This window comes from Bufo bufo, chromosome 11, assembly GCF_905171765.1.
Source record: "Bufo bufo chromosome 11, aBufBuf1.1, whole genome shotgun sequence".
Classification (NCBI taxonomy): Eukaryota; Metazoa; Chordata; class Amphibia; order Anura; family Bufonidae; genus Bufo; species Bufo bufo.
In genome coordinates this window covers 98285899-98298350 of record NC_053399.1, presented here as the reverse complement: position 1 = coordinate 98298350, position 12452 = coordinate 98285899, and the positions used below count along the sequence as shown (strand labels likewise).

General features: G+C 53.0%; 1 protein-coding gene across 1 annotated transcript in view; it reads left to right on the top strand.

Annotated features, from left to right (window-relative positions):
• The first annotated feature begins 371 nt into the window (after positions 1-371).
• ARHGEF2 (Rho/Rac guanine nucleotide exchange factor 2) overlaps positions 372-12452 on the top strand; it is an 87485-nt gene continuing 75404 nt past the window's right edge. Inside the window, exon 1 of the mRNA XM_040411559.1 lies at positions 372-489. The gene's annotated coding sequence lies outside the window, so the exon portion shown is untranslated. The remainder of the gene's footprint in view (positions 490-12452) is intronic.

Here is a 12452-nt window from a genome sequence, read left to right as displayed (position 1 = left end):
TAAGTATAAGAAAGCATTATATCAATGGTCAGACGATAGTGACGCCCCCCGAGTGGGGTAAAAAGGGGAAAAATTCATGAAATAAACCGCATAAAGGATGCAAAAATAGTTTATGTCTGTAAGCGGCCTTAACACTTGAGGCTAAGAGACGTCGCTGGTTTTCTCTCTGCAGGAATTGCCCTTTCAGCGACTGTCCCTCCCAAACATGACAGACGGGTCCGAATCGTCAGCTCTGCTGCTCCTGGGACACAGAGAGACTCAAAGCTGCGCTGACTCTGAGGAGGAGGGGGAGAGATTAAGGCGGAGGGAGGGGTAGAGGGAGGAGAACTGGAGTCCAGTCCTTCCAGCAAACACATTACTGGGAGCGACCGAAGCCGCTGCTGGGAATATAGACTGGGAACCATCAGCCTCGATCCACGCTGACTCCCATCAGACACCTGTCCCGCAGGACTTGGGATAGAACTGGAGGCGTCCGATACATCCTAGGGGGTGAGTCCATAGAAGTGTCAGCTCTTCTACCAAATCCTACTGCCGATAAGTAGGAAGAAAAGGCAGGGACTGTAGATTGTGAGCTCTTGGGGTTAGATTGTATAGACTGGTTGATCGCTCTCCACAATAGGGAGTGGAGATACTTGATGAGGTGGATGTCTAGATAGTAAGTTCTGTGGCCAAGGATGCATGTCCCCTTTAAATCGCCCCACATTGCTGTAGAGTGTATTTAGCAGTTATATCGGCTCCTGGGAAAGCTGGGTGACTGTCAGAGTAGCCTGCACAGGGGTTGTCACCCAGCTTTCCCAGAATGGCACATGTGTAGTAATAAGGAATGGGTGGGGGTGTACAGCTGTCGCTCTAGTAGACAATGCTGGGACTTGTAGTCCCAATTTGTTGCCCCCTCGTAGCTCGCCCGTAGGCCAAGGCTTAAACTTCTCGAACTGACAGATCATGAAGTTAAACTGTCAGATGGTGGCACCCGTGGCGTCAGGGTGCCAAGTGACTGCCCCAGGCTGACCAGACCATGGGGATCCGTCAATGCAATGGTCCAATCCCCCGGACCACCATCCTCGTATATGGCGGCATGATTGGAGTCTGTGGGGGGCAGGGTTCACCGGGTGACCGTGGGATCAGTGGGAGCTGGGTGACAGGTTGCACCGGGTCGGCCTGTGTTTGCCTTGTCACAGGTGTTACAGTAATATGAGCTGCTGCCATCTAAGTGACGGCTGATCAGTAACCAGAGGTGGCGGGATTGTTAGAAAGCGTCTCCTGCGTGGTGTTTGCTCTGCTGACGCTGCGCCCATTGTTTACCCTGTTTTCCCATGTAATGCCATTTAGTCACGGGCGTTACGGGTCACAGGCGGACAGAAGAGGGTGACATGGACACTGGGCCACTACAACTCCCAACGTTCAGACCATTTTGTGCTCTTAAAGGGCAGCTCCACTTCAGCTGAGATTCCCGTGACGGTGCCGGGATCCTCTCTGGGTCACACAGAAAAGAAACTTTATATAAAAGTTTTTATAAATCTCCCTCCCATCATCCCTCAGGTCTGAGCACAGAACCTCCAAAGACAGCAGGCGGAGGATGAGGGTTGTCACCGCGGAGGATGAGGGTTGTCACCGCGGAGGATGAGGGTTGTCACCTCTTCAGCCAATGGGAGACAACAGGTCTCTTAAAGGGAAACTCCAGCATCAGTGTGATGACATCCAAGTTAGCGCCTAGACAACATCACCCCCTATAGGATAAACTGGCGCATTTCAAGACCTGTAGATGGGTGTGGCGCTCTTTTTAAAAGAAAGCAGCCATGTTTTTTCCTTATCCTGGAAACCCACCAATGAGAAGATAATAGTGAGGAGGAGGGGAGGGGCTGTGGCCGCTGCGTCACCAATGAGAAGGAAATAGTGAGGAGGAGGGGAGGGGCTGTGGCCGCTGCGCCACCAATGAGAAGATAATAGTGAGGAGGAGGGGAGGGGCTGTGGCCGCTGCGTCCCCAATGAGAAGATAATAGTGAGGAGGAGGGGAGGGGCTGTGGCACCAATGAGAAGATAATAGTGAGGAGGAGGGGAGGGGCTGTGGCCGCTGCGCCACCAATGAGAAGATAATAGTGAGGAGGAGGGGAGGGGCTGTGGCCGCTGCGTCACCAATGAGAAGGAAATAGTGAGGAGGAGGGGAGGGGCTGTGGCCGCTGCGCCACCAATGAGAAGATAATAGTGAGGAGGAGGGGAGGGGCTGTGGCCGCTGCGCCACCAATGAGAAGATAATAGTGAGGAGGAGGGGAGGGGCTGTGGCCGCTGCGTCACCAACGAGAAGGAAATAGTGAGGAGGGGAGGGGCTGTGGCTGTGGCACCAATGAGAAGATAATAGTAAGGAGGAGGGGAGGGGCTGTGGCTGTTGCGTCACCAATGAGAAGAAAAAAGTGAGGAGGAGGGGAGGGGCTGTGGCACCAATGAGAAGATAAGTGAGGAGGAGGGGAGGGGCTGTGGCCGCTGCGTCACCAATGAGAAGGTAATAGTGAGGAGGAGGGGAGGGGCTGTGGCGGCTGCGTCACCAATGAGAAGGTAATAGTGAGGAGGAGGGGAGAGGCTGTGGCGGCTGCGTCACCAATGAGAAGGTAATAGTGAGGAGGAGGGGAGGGGCTGTGGCGGCTGCGTCACCAATGAGAAGGTAATAGTGAGGAGGAGGGGAGGGGCTGTGGCCGCTGCGTCACCAATGAGAAGATAATAGTGAGGAGGAGGGGAGGGGCTGTGGCCGCTGCGTCACCAATGAGAAGGAAATAGTGAGGAGGAGGGGAGGGGCTGTGGCCGCTGCGTCACCAATGAGAAGGAAATAGTGAGGAGGAGGGGAGGGGCTGTGGCCGCTGCGCCACCAATGAGAAGATAATAGTGAGGAGGAGGGGAGGGGCTGTGGCCGCTGCGCCACCAATGAGAAGATAATAGTGAGGAGGAGGGGAGGGGCTGTGGCAGCTGCGTCACCAATGAGAAGGAAATAGTGAGGAGGAGGGGAGGGGCTGTGGCCGCTGCGCCACCAATGAGAAGATAATAGTGAGGAGGAGGGGAGGGGCTGTGGCCGCTGCGTCACCAATGAGAAGGAAATAGTGAGGAGGAGGGGAGGGGCTGTGGCCGCTGCGCCACCAATGAGAAGATAATAGTGAGGAGGAGGGGAGGGGCTGTGGCCGCTGCGCCACCAATGAGAAGATAATAGTGAGGAGGAGGGGAGGGGCTGTGGCCGCTGCGTCACCAATGAGAAGGAAATAGTGAGGAGGAGGGGAGGGGCTGTGGCCGCTGCGCCACCAATGAGAAGATAATAGTGAGGAGGAGGGGAGGGGCTGTGGCCGCTGCGCCACCAATGAGAAGATAATAGTGAGGAGGAGGGGAGGGGCTGTGGCCGCTGCGTCACCAACGAGAAGGAAATAGTGAGGAGGGGAGGGGCTGTGGCTGTGGCACCAATGAGAAGATAAAAGTAAGGAGGAGGGGAGGGGCTGTGGCTGTTGCGTCACCAATGAGAAGAAAAAAGTGAGGAGGAGGGGAGGGGCTGTGGCACCAATGAGAAGATAAGTGAGGAGGAGGGGAGGGGCTGTGGCCGCTGCGTCACCAATGAGAAGGTAATAGTGAGGAGGAGGGGAGGGGCTGTGGCGGCTGCGTCACCAATGAGAAGGTAATAGTGAGGAGGAGGGGAGGGGCTGTGGCGGCTGCGTCACCAATGAGAAGGTAATAGTGAGGAGGAGGGGAGAGGCTGTGGCGGCTGCGTCACCAATGAGAAGGTAATAGTGAGGAGGAGGGGAGGGGCTGTGGCGGCTGCGTCACCAATGAGAAGGTAATAGTGAGGAGGAGGGGAGGGGCTGTGGCCGCTGCGTCACCAATGAGAAGGTAATAGTGAGGAGGAGGGGAGGGGCTGTGGCGGCTGCGTCACCAATGAGAAGGTAATAGTGAGGAGGAGGGGAGGGGCTGTGGCCGCTGCGTCACCAATGAGAAGGTAATAGTGAGGAGGAGGGGAGGGGCTGTGGCGGCTGCGTCACCAATGAGAAGGTAATAGTGAGGAGGAGGGGATGGGCTGTGGCACCAATGAGAAGATAATAGTGAGGAGGAGGGGAGGGGCTGTGGCACCAATGAGAAGATAATAGTGAGGAGGAGGGGAGGGGCTGTGGCTGTTGCGTCACCAATGAGAAGGAAATAGTGAGGAGGAGGGGAGGGGCTGTGGCACCAATGAGAAGATAATAGTGAGGAGGAGGGGAGGGGCTGTGCCGCTGCATCACCAATGAGAAGGTAATAGTGAGGAGGAGGGGAGGGGCTGTGGCCGCTGCGTCACCAATGAGAAGGTAATAGTGAGGAGGAGGGGCTGTGGCCGCTGCGTCACCAATGAGAAGGTAATAGTGAGGAGGAGGGGAGGGGCTGTGGCACCAATGAGAAGATAATAGTGAGGAGGAGGGGAGGGGCTGTGGCACCAATGAGAAGATAATAGTGAGGAGGAGGGGAGGGGCTATGGCCGCTGCGGCGCGACCAATGAGAAGATAATAGTGAGGAGGAGGGGAGGGGCTGTGGCACCAATGAGAAGATAATAGTGAGGAGGAGGGGAGGGGCTGTGGCCGCTGCGTCACCAATGAGAAGGAAATAGTGAGGAGGAGGGGAGGGGCTGTGGCCGCTGCGTCACCAATGAGAAGGAAATAGTGAGGAGGAGGGGAGGGGCTGTGGCCGCTGCGTCCCCAACGAGAAGGAAATAGTGAGGAGGAGGGGAGGGGCTGTGGCCGCTGCGCCACCAATGAGAAGGTAATAGTGAGGAGGAGGGGAGGGGCTGTGGCGGCTGCGTCACCAATGAGAATTACCCTCAATACAAATATAGACTGCGGGTGACGACCGTATCACATACCCGGCACCCGGTCTCAATGACAGGAAGCGGCAATCCTGCGAACCGAGGCAATTTACCCCTCAAATGCGGCAACGGAGGGGTTAATTGGCATGGATCGGTGGGATCCCTGTCATTGAGGCCGAGTGCCGGCTGTGTGATATGGCTGGCACCCGCAGTCTATATTTGTATTACGGGGTTAATTACATTCATTGGTGGCGCAGTGCAGCCAAGCCCCTCAGTATTATAATCAATGGTGGCAGTGGCCACAGGGTCCCTCACCTCCTGATTGTTGTTGCAGTAGTAGCTTCTGTTCAGTGTAATGCTGGGGCTCCGATCGGTGACCATGGCAGCCAGGACGCTACTGAAGCCGTCCATGGTCAGCTCCCTGCTGCTGTGTGTACTGTGTCCAGGGCAGCAGGGAGAGTGTGACGTCCTATTCACTGTAATAGAGATCTATGTGGGTGCATAGGACAAGGGTTGAAAAGATCCCAGGTTCTAGCCCCATAAGGGGGCTATAGTTTTTAAAGGGGTTGTTCAGAGCTGAACCCAGACATACCCATTATTTTCACCCAGGCAACCCCCCTGATGTTAGCACCCGAGCATCTCATGCTCCAATGCGATCCCTTGCCCTGCGCTAGATCGCGTAGGGAAAGGGCTCTTTTGTTTGTGTGTTTGGTGATGTCACCTGCTCTGATGGGCGAACTTTAGTGCTGCCCTAGCCGTTTTACTGGCTAGGGCAGCGCTAAAGCCCGCCCATGAGTGCCGGTGATGGCAGCCCCATGGAGAGCCCGATACATCACCGGAACTCCAGAAAATGCCTTTGCCCAGCGCGATTTAGCTCAGGGCAAAGGAGAACATCGGAGCATGAACTGCTCCGATGCTCAAGTCCGAAGGGCTGCCGGGGTGAAAATGGAGGTATGTCCGGGTTTAGTCTGAACCCGGACAACCCCTTTAAATAAAAAGTTTAAAAAAATAAAAATAAAACATTCAAATTTTAAATCACCCCCTTTCCCAATTTACATAAAAAAAATATAAACCATAAAAAAAACTAATTAGATATTGCCACGTCCAAAAAAGTCCAAACTATTAAAGTATTTAAAAATATCTCTTATGTGGTGAACGCCGTAACGATTCTCATTTTTTTTTTTTTGTCTCCTTCTCCCCTAAAAAAATAGGATAGGACTGTTCTATTATGGGCCGCACGTTCCATAAATTGCGGAATGCAGACTTTTTTTTGTCATTTAATTTTTCTTTTGCGTGGTATCGAGTATTGCATAACTTTTTTATGGGACCGAAATTGAATCAAAATTTTGGCATAGTCACGGGGGTCACAAAGAAATGGCATCTAGTGGCTGTAAACCCCCAGAACCAGGAGACCGGCGCTGGATAACAGTCGCTGCACTCTGGGGGCTGCTGCACAGAGAGGCCGGGGCTGAGAACAGTCCCTGCAGTCTGGGGGCTGCTGCACAGAGAGGCCGGGGCTGAGAACAGTCCCTGCAGTCTGGGGGCTGCTGCACAGAGAGGTTGGGGCTGAGAACAGTCCCTGCAGTCTGGGGGCTGCTGCACAGAGAGGCCGGGGCTGAGAACAGTCGCTGCAGTCTGGGGGCTGCTGCACAGAGAGGCCGGGGCTAAGAACAGTCCCTGCAGTCTGGGGGCTGCTGCACAGAGAGGCCGGGGCTGAGAACAGTCCCTGCAGTCTGGGGGCTGCTGCACAGAGAGGCGGGGCTGAGAACAGTCCCTACAGTCTGGGCGCTGCTGCACAGAGAGGCCGGGGCTGAGAACAGTCCCTGCAGTCTGGGGGCTGCTGCACAGAGAGGCCTGGGGCTGAGAACAGTTCCTGCAGTCTGGGGGCTGCTGCACAGAGAGCCCGGGGCTGAGAACAGTCGCTGCAGTCTGGGGGCTGCTGCACAGAGAGGCCGGGGCTGAGAACAGTCGCTGCAGTCTGGGGGCTGCTGCACAGAGAGGCGGGGCTGAGAACAGTCGCTGCACTCTGGGGGCTGCTGCACAGAGAGGCGGGGCTGAGAACAGTCCCTGCACTCTGGGGGCTGCTGCACAGAGAGGCCCGGGGCTGAGAACAGTCGCTGCACTCTGGGGGCTGCTGCACAGAGAGGCCGGGGCTGAGAACAGTCGCTGCAGTCTGGGGGCTGCTGCACAGAGAGGCCGGGGCTGAGAACAGTCCCTGCAGTCTGGGGGCTGCTGCACAGAGAGGCCGGGGCTGAGAACAGTCCCTGCAGTCTGGGGGCTGCTGCACAGAGAGGCCGGGGCTGAGAACAGTCCCTGCAGTCTGGGGGCTGCTGCACAGAGAGGCCGGGGCTGAGAACAGTCCCTGCAGTCTGGGGGCTGCTGCACAGAGAGGTCGGGGCTGCTGCACAGAGTGGCCGGGGCTGAGAACAGTCCCTGCAGTCTGGGGGCTGCTGCACAGAGAGGTCGGGGCTGCTGCACAGAGTGGCCGGGGCTGAGAACAGTCCCTGCAGTCTGGGGGCTGCTGCACAGAGAGGCCGGGGCAGAGAACAGTCCCTGCAGTCTGGGGGCTGCTGCACAGAGAGGTCGGGGCTGAGAACAGTCGCTGCACTGTGAACAGGTCGCGCTGTAGCCCCCAGGAACCAATCAGAATCCTCTACTCTAAAGGAGTGATTGGTTGCTATGGGCAACGAGGTCACTTTCTTTGATAGGTGAGGGTCCCTAATCCAGAACTTGGGTCTGCGAAGGATTTTCTTGTCCCTGACACCATACTTCTTCCATACACTTATTTACACAGTCCTGGACAATCCCTTAAAGTGGGAATGTTAATCACGACGCATTTTGGGCCTCTGGACTCTCATTATGGATTCCGTGGTCTGTACACGAGCTGATTCATAGGTAACACGCCCTGCACATGATTCAAGATCACTGCTATCTCCCGGTTGCTATGGATCTCAGATTAGAGGGGAAGCCGAGCGGACGGACACGGGAACATACAACATGCAAATCCAGTGCAGGATGTGGGGGCCTGTAATAGTGTGTGAGGCGGGGGAGGGGTGCCATGCAGTGGTCTCCGGTACAGACCGGTGTCAGGACTGATAACTATGGGGCCAGGACTCCAGTGTTTGCGCTCTGGGTGTGCGGCACTTGACTCATAAGTGGCTCCAAGAGCGCAGGGCTGAGGGCCCTTGTCAATATGACCTGATAAGCGGAGTCGGCACCCGCTGCCATAAAGTCTGCTGCTCCTGTGCGGTCACCGTCTGCCTGGACGAAGGAGACAATAAAACCCTGGGCAGCTTCATCATGTCAGGAGGATTTTTCATTACATATTGGCCACCAGGTGGCACTGTTTCATTGAAGTCTATGGAGAACAGGCTAAAAATGTCATCCTGGTCTGACAGTTCTCGGCTATGGTTATCTGATGATGGGAAAGCTGGGTGACATTAAGTAAGACCTCAGTAACTGCGACCGCTCGGCCTCAACGGGGTCTCCTGATACAGTGAGGGAAATCACCATGGTAACCAACGCAACAGGAATCACCGCCCGGGGCGGTCAGCTGTATCTAATGTATGGTACGGTCTGCTGAGCCGTGTATCTAATCCTATCCTGTGTGATACTGAATGCTGAGCCGTGTATCTAATCCTATCCTGTGTGATAGTCTGCTGAGCTGTGTATCTAATCCTATCCTGTGTGATACTGTCTGCTGAGCTCTGTATCTAATCCTATCCTGTGTGATACTGACTGCTGAGCTGTGTATCTAATCCTATCCTGTGTGATACTGTCTGCTGAGCTGTGTATCTAATCCTATCTTGTGTGATACTGACTGCTGAGCTGTGTATCTAATCCTATCCTGTGTGATACTGACTGCTGAGCTGTGTATCTAATCCCTGTCCTGTGTGATACAATCTGCTGAGCTGTGTATCTAATCCTATCCTGTGTGATACTGTCTGCTGAGCTGTGTATCTAATCCTATCCTGTGTGATACTGACTGCTGAGCTGTGTATCTAATCCTATCCTGTGTGATACTGACTGCTGAGCTGTGTATCTAATCCTATCCTGTGTGATACTGAATGCTGAGCCGTGTATCTAATCCTATCCTGTGTGATACAGTCTGCTGAGCTGTGTATCTAATCCTATCCTGTGTGATACAGTCTGCTGAGCCGTGTATCTAATCCTATCCTGTGTGATACAGTCTGCTGAGCCGTGTATCTAATCCCATCCTGTGTGATACCGCACAGAACTTTCACTATGGCCGCCACCACTCGGCTTTCCTCAGATAGCTCTAGACTTGCCTTTCCGGAGTCCTGGAAAGCTGGGTGGTGACTGAGCTATGGTGCGGTAAATACTGGCGGTCACCCAGCTTTCCCAGAGCTGGATATAAGGTAGTGAAGTCTGCAGAGTGTGGGGCCAGCGACGTCCCATCCCCCTCAGATTTGTGAAATTTGCCGGATTTGTGATAAATAAACGAGAGAAGAATTTTGGGATTAGCGTCCCTTTAAGGAGATTTAGTCATTTCTGACCCGACTAATGGGCCAATTAGTAAATGAGCAGACGGGATAATCGTCCTTAAGAGGACGTGATGTCATCAGTGCGGGAGCAGAGGATTCTGGGAGATGGACGCTCACTATTAACCCTTCCACTGCTGGTGAAGTTTTGGCATGGCCGTGAGTACGATTACATTTGGCGGTTTCTCTACCACATCAGGTCACATGACATAACGGGCAGCCGAAGCGACGCCATCTTGTCACCTCTGCCTATGGGATCCTGGAGGAACTGCTCACACGCCGGGGCACTGACCCACAGAGCTTACAGTCTATATATCCCCCCCCCACCCATGTAATGTCCATACTACAGTCACTGCTGCCATTATTTAAGTACAGCTGGAAAGCTGGGTGATGACAAATGCAAATACCGGTATATATGGCAGAGATGTTGGGTTCTGTGGAAAGCAACAAAATGCAAGGACTGCAGTGAAGACTGACACAAAGAGGGATGCAGCACTGTATAACACGGCCGATCTATGTACCGGTCAGACTCTGTGTAAGGCTGGGCGAAAAAACCCTGAGAGCTCAGTAATAACTGACTGATGAACGGAAGGCCAGAACTGCAGTTAAGACTGACACACAGCCAGGGCATATGGAGGGGGTGAAGACTGTATAGTAAAGTAGACAGAAGCCCAGCTCAGGGTCGGAGAAAGGCTAGGTGTCCGAGGTGCTGACAACCCTTGTGGGCACTGCAATGGTGGCCCCTAAAAGGGAGCGGAGCCCCGGGGCTGAGAACATGGAGGGGCCGAGATTCCCAGGATTATTTCCCGTCTTCTCCATGAGCTCATCCCTGCTCCGGGCCGGATGCTCCAGGGTAATGTGCACATGATAACACTTCCTGGACGCCTCACGTGAGGTCGGCGACGTGTCCTGACCCCAGATTCATGGCCGCTTCCTCCAGGGCAGAGAATGGTGACCAGCGTCCTACACTGGACCTGAACGAGGTGTGGCCGGTGGTCCCTACAGACATAATGAGGGGTCCCAATTAACCAACCAATTCAGTGAGGGGACAGTGGTGTGGCGGCCCTTTAAGAAGTACTCAGGACCATGAAATACATGAGGAACTGGGAGGGAAAGGAAAACCATGAGGAGGAGGCCTGATGGAGACAGTCAGGAAGGAGGAGAAGTGGAGGAATCCTGGGGGCCGCCAGGAAGAGCTGATAACAGGGAGGGAAGTCACCATGGTAACCAACACCGTGTACACAACAGGAACCCGCTGCCAGGGGCGGCTGTACCTAACATGTGATACTGACTGCCGAGCCACGTATCTAATACTATCATGTGTGATACTGACTGCTGACCCACGTATCTACTACTATCATGTGTGATACCGACTGCTGACCCACGTATCTACTACTATCATGTGTGATACCGACTGCTGACCCGCGTATCTAATACTATCATGTGTGCGGCTGTACCTAACATGTGATACTGACTGCCGAGCCACGTATCTACTACTATCATGTGTGATACCGACTGCTGACCCACATATCTACTACTATCATGTGTGATACCGACTGCTGACCCACGTATCTACTACTATCATGTGTGATACCGACTGCTGACCCACGTATCTACTACTATCATGTGTGATACCGACTGCTGACCCACGTATCTACTACTATCATGTGTGATACCGACTGCTGACCCACGTATCTACTACTATCATGTGTGATACTGACTGCTGACCCACGTATCTACTACTATCATGTGTGCGGCTGTACCTAACATGTGATACTGACTGCCGAGCCACGTATCTAATACTATCATGTGTGATACTGACTGCTGACCCACGTATCTAATACTATCATGTGTGATACTGACTGCTGACCGACGTATCTACTACTATCATGTGTGATACCGACTGCTGACCCACGTATCTAATACTATCATGTGTGATACCGACTGCTGACCCACGTATCTAATACTATCATGTGTGATACTGACTGCTGACCCACGTATCTAATACTATCATGTGTGATACTGACTGCTGACCCACGTATCTAATACTATCATGTGTGATACTGACTTCTGACCCACGTATCTAATACTATCATGTGTGATACTGACTGCTGACCCACGTATCTAATACTATCATGTGTGCGGCTGTACCTAACACGTGATACTGACTGCCGAGCCACGTATCTAATACTATCATGTGTGATACTGACTGCTGATCCACGTATCTAATACTATCATGTGTGATACTGACTTCTGACCCACGTATCTAATACTATCATGTGTGATACTGACTGCTGATCCACGTATCTAATACTATCATATCATGTGTGCGGCTGTATCTAACATGTGATACTGACTGCTGAGCTGTGTATCTAATACTATCATGTGTGATACTGACTGCTGAGCTGTGTATCTAATCCTACCCTGTGTGATACTGTCTGCTGAGCAGTGTATCTAATCCCATCCTTTGTGATACTGACTGCTGAGCTGTGTATCTAATCCTCTCATGTGTGATACTGTCTGCTGAGCTGTGTATCTAATCCTATCCTGTGTGATACTGACTGCTGAGCCGTGTATCTAATCCTATCCTGTGTGATACTGACTGCTGAGCTGTGTATCTAATCCTATCCTGTGTAATACTGTCTGCTGAGCTGTGTATCTAATCCTATCCTGTGTGATACAGTCTGCTGAGCTGTGTATCTAATCCTATCCTGTGTGATACTGTCTGCTGAGCTGTGTATCTAATCCTATCCTGCATGATACTGACTGCTGAGCTGTGTATCTAATCCTATCCTGTGTAATACTGTCTGCTGAGCTGTGTATCTAATCCTATCCTGTGTGATACTGACTGCTGAGCTGTGTATCTAATCCTATCCTGTGTGATACTGACTGCTGAGCTGTGTATCTAATCCTATCCTGTGTAATACTGTCTGCTGAGCTGTGTATCTAATCCTATCCTGTGTGATACAGTCTGCTGAGCTGTGTATCTAATCCTATCCTGTGTGATACTGTCTGCTGAGCTGTGTATCTAATCCTATCCTGCATGATACTGACTGCTGAGCTGTGTATCTAATCCTATCCTGTGTAATACTGTCTGCTGAGCTGTGTATCTAATCCTATCCTGTGTGATACTGACTGCTGAGCTGTGTATC